The sequence below is a fragment of the Mytilus californianus genome, unplaced genomic scaffold (genome assembly GCF_021869535.1).
Source record: "Mytilus californianus isolate M0D057914Y unplaced genomic scaffold, xbMytCali1.0.p SCAF_2, whole genome shotgun sequence".
Lineage (NCBI taxonomy): Eukaryota > Metazoa > Mollusca > Bivalvia > Mytilida > Mytilidae > Mytilus > Mytilus californianus.
In genome coordinates, this window is record NW_026262668.1 from 104,023,146 (window position 1) to 104,036,328 (window position 13,183).

Sequence of the window (13,183 nt, forward strand, 5' to 3'; positions counted from 1 at the left end):
ATATTGATTATTTTCTTGCCTGGAAAAAATTAAATGCATATTACAACATGCCTGAAATTATTTTATAGAATGAAATGTTAAGAACACCGAGCCAATTGAACAACAAAGCAGTTTTATATATGATAAATATGAGCACCTGAGGTCACCCCCAGTTTTTGGTGGGGTTCGTGTTGTTCAGTCTTTAGTTTTCTATGTTGTGTTTTGTGTACTGTTGTTTGTCTGTTGTTTTTTCTTTTCTTTTTTAGCCATGGCGTTGTCAGTTAATTTTCGACTTATGAGTTTGAATGTCCCCTTGGTATCTTTCGCCTCTCTTTTACTAAGTTTTAACGTGTGCATTTTAAATCATTTAAAATAAATTCTTTTGAATCATTTAAAATTCCAAGCTCTGAACTCGACAATAATTTTTTATTTCATATAATGTTTAGATGGGCAGGGTCTGTGACACATCGGTCCTGACCGTTTTATCAAATACAAATTGTCTTTTCAGCGCATTTAGGGGACGACCATTTCAAGGAAGAAGGAGGTTTTAAGAATGGCCTGGTAAGAGCTGAAAATAATTAACTTAGTCCAAGACAGCATGAAAATGAATATTCTGCAATACAAAATGCAGGAAATAGTTGTGTACAAAAGAGAAAATAGGAAAACACTAAGCCTGCGTAGCAACATATGAAAATTAATAGTTAATCCGCAAAAAAACCTTCCCCCACTCCTTTCCACCCCAATATCAAATGATTGTTCCCTTAGAGACTGAAGTAAATCGTTGCTTAGCTGGTGATGCATGCACAGTAGGAGATGCTTATCATGTCGACGCTTCTAATGGACTTATGTGATTTATTAGAGTTCAACATCGACAAAATACTCTCGCTTTAATTCATCAGATTGTAAAGATCCAAGAATTGCCTTGAGACAGTGACGCTGACGATACTCATATCTTTGCATCACAACCAAATACAACCTTTAATTGTGAAACCTATGCTATAAATGGGGATTCGTTTGGCTTTGCAAGATGTATAAATTCGCATTCTTTCTGAATGGGGACATTAAATATGATGCCTCGTGTAACATCCTTTTTTTATTATATATAACACACTTCGGTTAATTTTTTTATAAACTCGCGTTTAAATTTTGTTCTATTGTAAGAACAATTTGTCCTGCCATCATTACAAGAAGATCATAAAATGACTATCTAAGATACAGAGTGAACACATACTTAACGTAGCTGGTATTTAAAGTATAAACTTAATTTTTATTGAACAACTAGTTATTCTTTTCGACCTATTAATTATGATTGTTCTTTTGGTATCTTATAGTTCTTGTTTACTGTCTCAATTTATCTGATTTGCAGCTAGAAACAGGTACTACCAATGTACACAGCATGTCTCTTACTAGAACTATTGTAAATAAGATACAACAAAACGCTGCTAGCAAATATTAAGCTTTTGCATATATGAAGAGATATTACGGAAGCGTATTAGCGCCACACAATTTTTTTTTTATATTTTTTCCTATGTTTGCGTTGTAACGCAAACCTTTGCGAAATAACGCAAACATTTGCGTTACAACGCAAACATTTGCGTTACAACGCAAACCTTTGCGTTGTAACGCAAACCTTTGCGTTGTAACGCAAACCTTTGCGTTGTAACGCAAACCTTTGCGTAGTAACGCAAACCTTTGCGTAATAACGCAAACCTTTGCGTTATAACGCAAACCTTTGCGAAATAACGCAAACATTTGCGTTATATTGCAAACATTTGCAAAATAACGCAAACTTTTGCGTTATAACGCAAACCTTTGCGAAATAACACAAACATTTGCGTTATAACGCAAACATTTTGATTTTAATTATGATTCATTTTGAATATTTAATAATAAAAAACTATATATAATATTAAATTTACATTTTATGTTTATTATATAATTTGAAAGCAGTGTTTTGTAAGGGAGCTACCATTTAATTTTTATTGGGGGGGGGGGGCTAGGATGAAAAATTGTGTCCTGCATTTTTTTTAGTTGTAATCTCGGTCCTGCCTTTTTATTTTTCACATTATTCGGTCCTGCATTTTTTTTATTAGTTTATCCTGACTTTTTATTCATAATTTTTCATCCTGTCTTTTTTTTTTTGCCAAGTTGATCATTCTGCTTTTTTTTCTTACTCAAAACTTTCAAATTTCATCCTAGCCCCAAACCCCACCCCCCATAAAAATCAAATGGTAGATCCCTAAATGTCGACATTTGCATGTCCGTCTGTCATCAAATTTCTGTTGTGATTTAGTTAAGAGAAGAACCATGAACACAAGGCCAAATCATTATAATAAATATGCATAGAAATAAAGGAATACTTGAAGTGCAATTATACACAAATTAAGAATGGTTTTTGCATCAGAAAATTATATAAATTTAACAAGTAAATAGATATGGTATAGGCAAATTTTAATTGAAAGACCAAGATTTTGAAAAGGTTTGCGTTATAACGCAAATGTTTGCGTTATTTAGCAAAGGTTTGCGTTATAACGCAAACATAGGAAGAAATATAAAAAAAAACGTGTGGCGCTAATACGCTTCCGTAAGATATTACCAGCTTTTGCATAATTTAAGAGACATTACTATCTTTCGCATAAATTAAGAGACTTGAATACATGTAAATAAAGTATGTACATTCTTTCGATGGAACTAAGCGATACCTTTATACTCTTATTATTCCGAAAATCAATGTTTTAATTTGTGATTGACTTCGTATGTAATTACTCAACATTTTCGTATTACTACTTATACTAACTGTTAAGGAACAATGAAATAAAGCAATGAGCTTAACGCTGTATTTCTGGCGATACAGTTGTTAAAAAAAAACCCAGACAAGTTGGTACCTTTCTTATTATTGCTCGTAAAAACTCCATAAAGCCTTGTAACAACGCCAATATATTTCGTAAAGTATCCACGACCGGGACAAAAGGTAAAAAAAAAAAAATTGCAATCCGATAATTGTATAAGAATACGAAGATGTGTCATGACTGCAATGTGACAACTTTCTAACAGAGACCAAATACGTAGAAGTTAACAACTATATGTCTCCGCACGGCCTTATACAATGAGCAAAACTCATTCCGCATAGTAAGCTATAAAAGACCCCGATATGACACTTGTAAAACAATTCAATCTAGTTGGATCGGGGCGGAGAGGCCATGCAACAGACCACCTACAAGCCAATTAACTTATAGATGCAAGGATTCGTTTCATGTACATAGAGCGAAAGTATAGCACTTTTTCAAACTTCCGGGCCCATTCTGATCGGACGTTGCTGCGTATTTATACATCCCACACAGCCAAACGAATGCTTCTCGTTAACATTTGTGTAACTTTCGAATTGGTGAAGCCCATATAGTCAAATTTATATATCCTAGTCCTTTGACAGGGATGGATTCAGGAATTTTGAAAGGGGGTGTAATTTCCGATAATTGAAGTTATACACCCGAGCGGCACGAGGCGAACACATTTTGGACGATCGTGAGAAACATGATATTTAAAATTTTTGTGGCGATCAAAGGGGACGTACGCCAGTGTTTGGGGATTCATTTTAAAGACCAATGTAAACATCTCAATTGTTCCCTGTGATACGAAAACTAAATGTATACAGCAGAAACAACAGCTGCAGCAATGTTAAAACATCGTGAACCTTATACATAGAAGAATACTAGAAATGGTTATATAAATCACCTGTGAGCTCTGGATCATAAACAATGTTGCCATTTATCTTTGTTCCTTTCATGCTTTGTTTATTAGTAATTTGTACTTTAAAATTTACAGACCTTCAAGTACTCTGTTAATTTCTTCGTTTAATTTTAAGTACATACGATTTACTGATAATAAAAAGAAATTATCACATTAAGTGTAATTACTGCTAAACACCATTGCGCGCATCTTCTTTTTATCCAGATACATCTTTAGAAAAATGTTCATATGCACTAAAAAATGACGGTTTGCACTTTTCAAAATAATAATGTCGTTATACTCTTTATTGGTGTCTTTTAACTGTTCCATTGTTCATCTTCTGTGTTGCATTTAATTTGACTTGTGAGTAGTATCCCTGATTAATAAGGTTAGTTACTAAATAGACAATAGTTGTTAACAATAAAGGTCTTATCAGATTGTAATTTGTCCATTTTCTGTCCTCTTATTTATGAAGGAATCAAAATATCACGGGTTTTTGTTATCATAGTTTGTGTTTCGTATAAACAGCACGGAAGATCACGAAAGTCCTTTCTTGAATCTGAAATAGAGATAATTTTTTTAATAGATGACTTGTTCAATGTATCAAGAATATCAAATGATTGTTATTCTCAAAAACTATTACTTCCATACATTATAATTACCTATTCTATCTTAAACCTTCACGTGGCTGTCAGAAATATATTATTTCATCCAACATGGATATTGAAAACAACAATCCTAGTTCTATAAACTGAAAATTCGAGATTTAGATATGAATCTTGTGGCCATGTTGATATAAGAGACCTTAAAGTTATACAAGACCAGTTTCTAAAAAAATGATGAAAATCTAAAATTAACTGGAAAGACTCCCTTGTTTCTTTCTACAAATTGTGCTGATTTTAATTAACGTTATATTTATATTACTCAAAAACTAAACAAGATGGATTTAAATAAAAATGATAAAAACGTTTACTAAATATTATCACAAATAAAGAGATCAGTTGTGAAAGTTTGACCCCACCTGCAGGAAATTGATAGAAAATGGTATTTCTTACCAAACAAATTACGATAATATTATTTCAACAGTTGAAGAAGTGCCATTTATTTATTTTTTTTTTTTTTTTGGGGGGGGGGGGGGGAATAAATAGACTTATAAAGGTTATAATCATACTGTTCAATGTTGCTCTATCGTTGCGGTTTTAACAGATGAACATCCATTCGTTAATTTTGAAGCAAAACTACATGTTTCTTGTGTTTTTCTGCATTGAAATTCGGTGCATGTTACCTCGGCGCTGTAGAAAAATTATTCGTTTCTGTACTATACTGCGAGCATTCTTTGTTTTTTTGTTATCTATTACTATTACCGCGATGCTGAGCGTTAAATTGTTTTCTTGTACTGATTTTCAGTGTCTGTTCTTTAGCGTACCTGTTGTTTTTCCTCTGAACGAGATTAAAATGGAAAAGATATCTCATAAAACAATATATAAAGTGCCTGTCCAAATTCAGAAACCTTATCATAATTGGTTGTCTTTTGTCAGATCTTATTGTTTTTAATCAATGGGGGTGGGGGGGAAGGGGGGTAGGGTGTTTATGGCAGATCGTTGGAGGTCTCTGCATGTTATATTCATTCACAACATTTTAGAAAATGGGCGATTTAGAGCTTGACATCTGTCTATTATCGTTAAAATCCGTATGTTGACCTCCATATGATTTTTATGTTGTAGGGTTGCTGTCTAATTGACATTTTCCTCGTATCTTTTATTCACCTCCATTTCTTAATGTCATAGAAAATGGATACGCCCAGAAGATCGACACAGTAAAAGTAACATTAACGATGGTTTACTGCCATATTCGATCTTTTTTAAATTAGAATAAGTACTTTGTGAGTTTTATTTTTAGTTTATTCTATTGTTGTACAATATGGCTAACAAAAATGATTAGTTTTTGATTCTTTTATAGTAAAGATAAGTATCTATGACAGTTTGGAATAACAAAAAAAAAAAGAAACAAAAAAGAAACATTTAAGCGATTGTTACAGATACGCCCATACATATTTTTAGAAGCAAACGGAAAGACCTGTTGTGTGTGGAAATCGTCTTTTTCCTACGGTTCACACATAGTCCCTCCATTTTATTGAGTTTCCTATTTTGCCCAACATCATTAAGAAATATATGTTTACTCTGTATGTGCACTGAATTCATTTGAAAATATTTATCAAACAATATGGTGATTTGAATTTATGTTCATATTTCAATTACATGTTGTACTCTGTGACTAGTATAGATTCAAGCGATTTTTGAAGAAAAAATGTATATCAATTTTAAATAACTGTTCAAACAAAATTGCAAAGTTTCTTCACTGCTATGGCATGTTTAGCTATTTCAGCAATTCTTATTACTTTCTTATACTAAAGATCGAATGAATAAAGCTGATATTTTGTTAATTTCCTTTTTAATTGTTACATTCAAAGTGTCAAAATCAGAAAAATGTTTATACCTACTGGAATTTGTATACTAAAGAATCTTTATTATGTTCCCAAAACTCGTGTCAACAATTTGACTTATACATGTTAGTAAAATACAAATGTTGTTCAGCGCTACATTCTGCTGTTAATGACAACTGTTTTACAAATTTTTGTAAAAATTTGCGTCGGAGGACATTTAGTATTTGCCATAGGTTTTTTATTAATAAGCATTAATGTTGTTAGAACTTCAAAGTGAACACATGAATCTGTGATACTGTAATTTAGTCAAGATTGAAACACGCTTTGAACATGGCCAACGTTTGAAATAAATTCAGAGGAAATTGGCAGTACATCTTTCCCTGTAACAATTTATACTAACAAGCATAGTTACAGATACGTTTTTATGATTCTGTTAACCTTTTGGCTTCATATTTTGTTAATGATATAATTTATTATATGAATTAGTGCTAAATATTTGTTTGGCGACAGAGCAAACATCACTACTTACCAGTAATGTATTCTAAATGAAGAATAAGAAGCCTAAATATTTGACATGTTGGAAGAGTTGAGAAATTTCTGAAATATCTGTGGCTATCTTTCAGGAATGTGACAGTAAAAGACATCAGCTGTTGGTTTCTAACTTATAGATCGTTGCACTGAGGTGCGATCATTTTCTTTAATGTAAGTATCTACTTTTACGTTGTTCAAGTATCAACAACTTTCGAAAGTAGAAACGAACTTCATCATGATGATTTATTTTGAATTATGGAATCGTATACATCATCACGATAATTGTTGAAATGTCAGAACCAATAAAAACAAAGAACTTGTAAATTACATTTTTCCTTGTTAATTACATTGTTCCTTGTTAATTACATTGCAAGCATTAAATGAGGAAGATATACTACGCATTATAAAGGATACATCATTAACATAACGGTACAAAAAAGGACATTTATATATACATTTGATAAGTGGTTCTTGGCATTGAACAAAACATTTGATAAGTGGATCTCTGTATAATACAAAATGTTAATATGCCAATGTTGCTAAAACGTTAACGTAATAAAAGATGTTTTCCCAAACAATTCGTCAACAGAAAATATATAAAACAGTCGTTTTGGAGTATGTTGTTTATAATTTAGAATAATTAAATAAATTATATAAAAAGGAAATATGGTATAATTGCCGATGAGACAATTATTCATAAACATCAAAGGACAACGATGTGAATTATTACAAGTCACCGTATGGCCTTCGACAATGAACATAAGCTATACTGTATAGTAAGCTATAATAGAGACTACGATATGACAAAATGTGAAACAATTCAAATGAAAAAGAAAACAACGGTCTGTTTATACAACATGTTAAAGTTGGCTACCCTCAGTGAGCAACTGTAGATTTATTGTCACTTGCAAATGATGAAAGTTGGTTAATAGATCGTTCCTTATATCGGTGTATTTATTGCAATTAAAGAAGAAATGAAATGAATCCTCACGCGGACGTCATGGGTAGTATAAGAAAATTATGCCTTGTGCAATACCAACATACAAGTATAACAATAATGTAGTACAACAATTTATAATACCTTAATAGGAATGCATGTTAAGTTATATGTATTAAAGTAATAAAAATAAGATTAATGTTAGTACCGATATCGACAACATTGAAAGATAATACTACAATGCTTTTTTCTATTTGTTGATATTTTTACAATTCACCTAGTCCTAGTACATATTTCTAAATTAAGATAATGACAATGCAACGCAAAACTGTATCAAATGCCCTTAAATATTAATTTCCGACGTCGTCGTATATATATAGGGGTCGTCGAATTCGTTTTTGCGAAACTGCATGTATCTGTATGTTTATAATAGGTTTATTATTATGGATAGTATCCTACTTTACGAGCTCTATAAATTACATCATAGTACATATTAAGATATCATATCCCGTTTGATATAAGATTTCTTCGAAACCAAGTTTGTGTATCTATGAAAGAACTTATAAAGGTTTTAGGTAATTTTTTGTAACGAAATCTCTTACTTTATAATCTATATTTAGATTACGTTCATTGACATCTAAAACATCACAACAGTCACGAAAGTAGCGAGCGGGTTAGGAAATATGGGGTCATAGAAACATTACTGTGCAAAAAGTAAAATGATTAACAAAAAGTATCTTTTGTCGCAAAATTTAGATTCGAGTTTCCCGTGTGAAACTCAAATGTCAAAATTACAATTGTTCCTGTTAATATAGAATTTACTCAAAGTAAGTTCTTTGGGGTAAATTTCCGTAGTATAATTAGAAAATTCTTGATTTCTTCAAGCAAATTTATCATCAAGGTAACGGTTAATGTTATTTTTATTTTTCTATTAAATATAATTTAGACGGATCTTTACCGTGTTTGACCATTAACTTTTTTTCTTATAATAGAGGAACAAGTCTGCTATTAAAGGGCTGCAATTGGTGCCCATAAAAATACCTATAACCAGTCGATAAACTGTTTTGTCGAAACGAACATAGATGTAGTTTGTAGACTGTTGTTTTTCTTTTCGTCGTTTTTCGGTTTTTTGCCGTTGTATTGTCGGTTTTTTCCCGCTGTGTTGTCGGTTTTTTTTTCAACTTGTGGTTTTTGATTGTCCCTGTGATATTTCTGATTCATCGAAGTTCCAGTCAATATAAATATATAACATATTTATCATTTTCATGACAGAAAGCTTGATATGAGTCACAGCAATCATGCATTAAGATTTTCTAAAGGATCATTTGATTAAAGAAAAACTTCTGTTTGCTAAGATAGTGTGAAAGTGTAGCGTAGAGTCAAAAAGTCAACCTAATCGAAAGGACGATTAAATGCACATTATTTATCTGAATCATCCAAGAAAAACAGTTTTTAACACTCCAAAAATAAATAATTCCAAATTTTTTCATTTAACTTTGTTACAAGATCAACTAAGTTCTTTACATAATAGTCCCTGTCTAGTTAAAAGTACAAATGTATTAGTTGTGAAGCACTTTTTAGAACACATATACCTAAATGACCTTCATATTTTGCATAATACATATTTATCTATATATGTCTTTAAAATATGCATGTATTGTTTGCTATTTAAAAATTGATGTCCATGGCATCAACAGCCACATAGAGAACGGATGCATAAGTTATGCTGTATCCGAATTTCTGCAATCGGTGAACAAAGCAACAACATCTTATGTTGAGCACTATAATGACTATTCATTTCAGACGTCGTCGTATATAGATCGTCGACTTCGTTTTAACGATACATCTTTCAAGATCTTTCAATCAGATAAAAAGATTTGTATCAGTTCTAACCTCTCTTAAAATCTGCCAGAAAAGGTTAGGAGAACTGTTCTATAATACTTGACAGAAACTATTCTACCAGAGAAAAAATTGAGACAGTTCTACCTTAGAACTTCGGCGAATCAGAGTACGACAAGAGGAGTCAATTTTCTGTAGATTTAAATAATATATGTAAGAGTCTACGTACACGTGTTTTATAATGAAATTAGACATCCAGTTATATAAAATAATTTCTTCTTTATTTGTGAAGTTTGAAGGATAATGACTTTAATACACTTCGGTTAAAGTACTAAATTTAAGTACATGTATCATATACTGTGGTCACGAAATAAAAGTACAAACATTTACATTCTTTTATTTTTCTCAGTAACAAAATACAAAAGATGATTTTATCACTGACTAGATTGTTTAACAAACGTTTCATAAGTTAAGTGTAACGCTTAGATTTATCTAAAATTAAACACAGGTGATTGGATTTCCTTCAGAGAGTAGTTTTATATGTAACCTCAATCCAGAAAATAAATTAAAATTACATTGAAAAACATATTGTTAATTATTTGGCCGTATCCACATAAGTTGTCACAGATAATACGGTATTCTAAAGCTTGCGTTCCCTATCATGATTTCCTTGATAGTGCTGATTACAAGGAAGCTATTGAAGCAAAGGTTCCATGTTGTCAAGTTGAAGTCATCTCTTCGAAAGTTTAACGAATGCATTTAGAGTTGGCTGATCGTTTAATATATACAACAGGACTTATGGTCAATCGTTATCCTGCAACATCTCTCCGTAGGCAAAAGAACACTACGGAATTCGAGAACTGGGAACTGCGACACCCTATTGTTGCATGACAATATCGATGGTATAGATATTCTATCTATTCCTTCCTGAAGCTCGGTAAATGTGTTGAATATTTTCAATTCGGCTTCTCGGCGTATGATGTCATCGTCATTATACATCACCTTCTCTTCATTATGTTTCCTTTGATGACCTTCTGTCATTTATACAGACGCCGTTTTGGGGTATTCATTATATTCGCACGATTCTGTATTCACTACCCCTTTCGAAACTTTAATCTCTGTACAATTTATGTTTGGAAACTACTGTTACAAATCCACTTTCAAACCAATACAAACTTACAGCTATCATATCAAATATTGACAGTCACACCAGTCATTGACTTTTCAAACCAGTTGGTATTGGAAAAGATGTTACTGAGAAACAATCGCTTCCAATACTGTCCTTGCCAACAAAAGGCTTTGGTGTCCTTAATTCAGGCATTATCCTTCATCATAAATCGGTTCAAATAAAATACCTCCCTTCTTTTAAGATCACTCAGCTCCTACCATAACTTATGCCTATACAACACCTATTGCAACTAAGATTTTCAAATTTAAAAACGTGTTGCAGAATCTTGATATTGACGGCTTCAAGTATAAATTTCCTGATGCACCTGTGCTAGTTCCCCGTTCATATATAATCCAAATCTCCACGTTCTGACTAAAGTGCCGAAATACCGTGAGCCTATATCCATAATTTGATAACACAACTTCAACAGACTAATTGATTCAGTCTAGGATTATACCAGGCAATGGGCTAAACGCGAAAAAGAAGACGCGGCTACTCTTTTTGAATGGATTCAGGCTATGAGGTCGTTAATACAAAGTAGAATCATACTTATGTGTAAATTATAAATTTTACATAAACTGCTTGATAACGGAATTAGGTATTGACAGTTCACTTGGAAAGTCAAAATATACGCCGACAACACTTACCCCGCTCATTCTATACTCAAGAGTTTGCGTTTCCTATTATGATTTTATTGATAGAGGATTGCTGCTTTCAAAGAAGCTATTTAACCAAGGGTTTCGATTGGTGAAATTGAAGTCACCCCTTCAGAGATTTTCAGACGCCATTACGAGTTGCTTAATCGTTTTGGAATATCTATGTCACATATGACCACGGATATGTTCCAATTGTCGTAACCACTATCTCGTCCTCTTTACCTCGATTGTGCCATCACCGAATAAAGACTTATCAACGGATTGTGTACTTACCATGAGCAACACGAACGATGATACTAGTGGAACAGGATTTGCTTACCTTTCTGGAGCACTTTAGATCTCACCAGTTTATGGTGGGGTTCGTGTTCATCAGTCTTCAGTTTTCTAAGGAAGGGTTTTCTAAACTTGTATTCTATTCGTCGTCTACCGCTTTTAATGGCGTTGTCAGTTTCTCTCGACTTGTGAGTTTTGAATGTCCCCTAGGTATCTTCCGCCTAGTTTGTTTGTTTATTATTGCAAATCATATAAAATAATAATTTGCAACAATAAGTACACGAAAGTGGCTACCAAAAATAATCAATTGGAATGGGATACAATACTAAAAATGTATTATAAACAAAAATACCGAACGTCAAGGTAAATTCAAAAAGTCGAAGTCCATAGAACCTGACAAAATCAAACACTGTACTATTTCAACCAACGGAACGAATTGAAAAAAAAACTGTCATATTGATGACTTGGTACAGGCACTTTCCGAAGAAAACATAAAAACTTTTGCATGAGGGTACTAGTTAACAAATTCTATATAATTTTGTATTTGAATATCAGAGAAAGGTAACAACAAATGATTTGTCAGCCTTGATTGTAGATGTTTTGATTGAGAAATAATGTGACCATTTATTTTGCTTCGAACGCCACTTATATAGACAAATTGTGCATCTGGTATAACAATAGTAAGCCTGGTATATGTTTAAAAAAGATTTCCCAATTAAGAAAAAAAAATGTTAGAGATGTATAAGGAGGTGTAAATATACTATTCGCATCTGACTATAAAGTAATTTTCTTTTCATAAAGAGAATAACAAAAATACCGAACGCCAAGGTAATACAATGGGAAGTCCACAAAAATAGACAAAATCCAACGTTATCATTCAATGGAACGAGTGTAAAACACAAAGTAGGGCTGAAGAGCTTCTGTGCCACTGAAATTTTGAACTGGTTGAATATCAATGAGAACGGTAAATTAAAAATATTTCTTATCTGATTTGCTTGCTATATTTTCATGGAAGTACAACCAGAACGATAGTGACACCTTTTTCTAATAATGCTTCAAAACGTGGTTCATGTAATATGTATTTGGCTTCTAAACTTTCTCTCAATCTTACCTGATGAATGTTATCACACGTGTAATGCGCACTGAAATCGATAAGATTCATTTCTGTGTTGATATTATGTTCTGTCCTTTAGTATCATGTTTTTTTGCTTTTGTTATCACACCATAAATGCGACGTGAGCTTTATGCTGATATGTAAGAAGAACGATAACTGTAGAACAAATATGATAGCTCTTTAATGTTCAATATTTGTTATAAACTATTCATAGATACCAGGATTACAATTTTTGTACCAGTCTTGCTAATCTGGATATTGGCAACCTCTACTTATGTAGTTTAATAGAGGAACAAACAGAGTTTGAACTGCATATTTATGTTTCGGGAATTGCAATTTAAATATTTTGATTAAAAGCTTTGATTAAAATATTATTTATAATGATTGAATGAACAGCATCAACAACTTGAGAACTTGTTATACAAAAGCTTCTGCATGTCGTTTCAACCTTAAAGATATCACCAGCATTTTTTTCTACTCAAAAGTATTTTCAAAAACGGTCTGTGCAATGTACCAC

The 13,183-nt window shown here is 32.3% G+C and overlaps 1 long non-coding RNA gene across 1 annotated transcript; it reads right to left on the reverse strand.

The window, feature by feature from the left end:
* Positions 1–2,854: 2,854 nt before the first annotated feature.
* LOC127730667 (uncharacterized) lies at positions 2,855–12,781 on the reverse strand. Its single transcript, XR_007995210.1, has 2 exons — positions 12,664–12,781; positions 2,855–4,264 (listed from the first exon to the last, which is right to left on the reverse strand). It is a non-coding gene; the product is annotated as an uncharacterized LOC127730667 (long non-coding RNA).
* Positions 12,782–13,183: the final 402 nt, after the last annotated feature.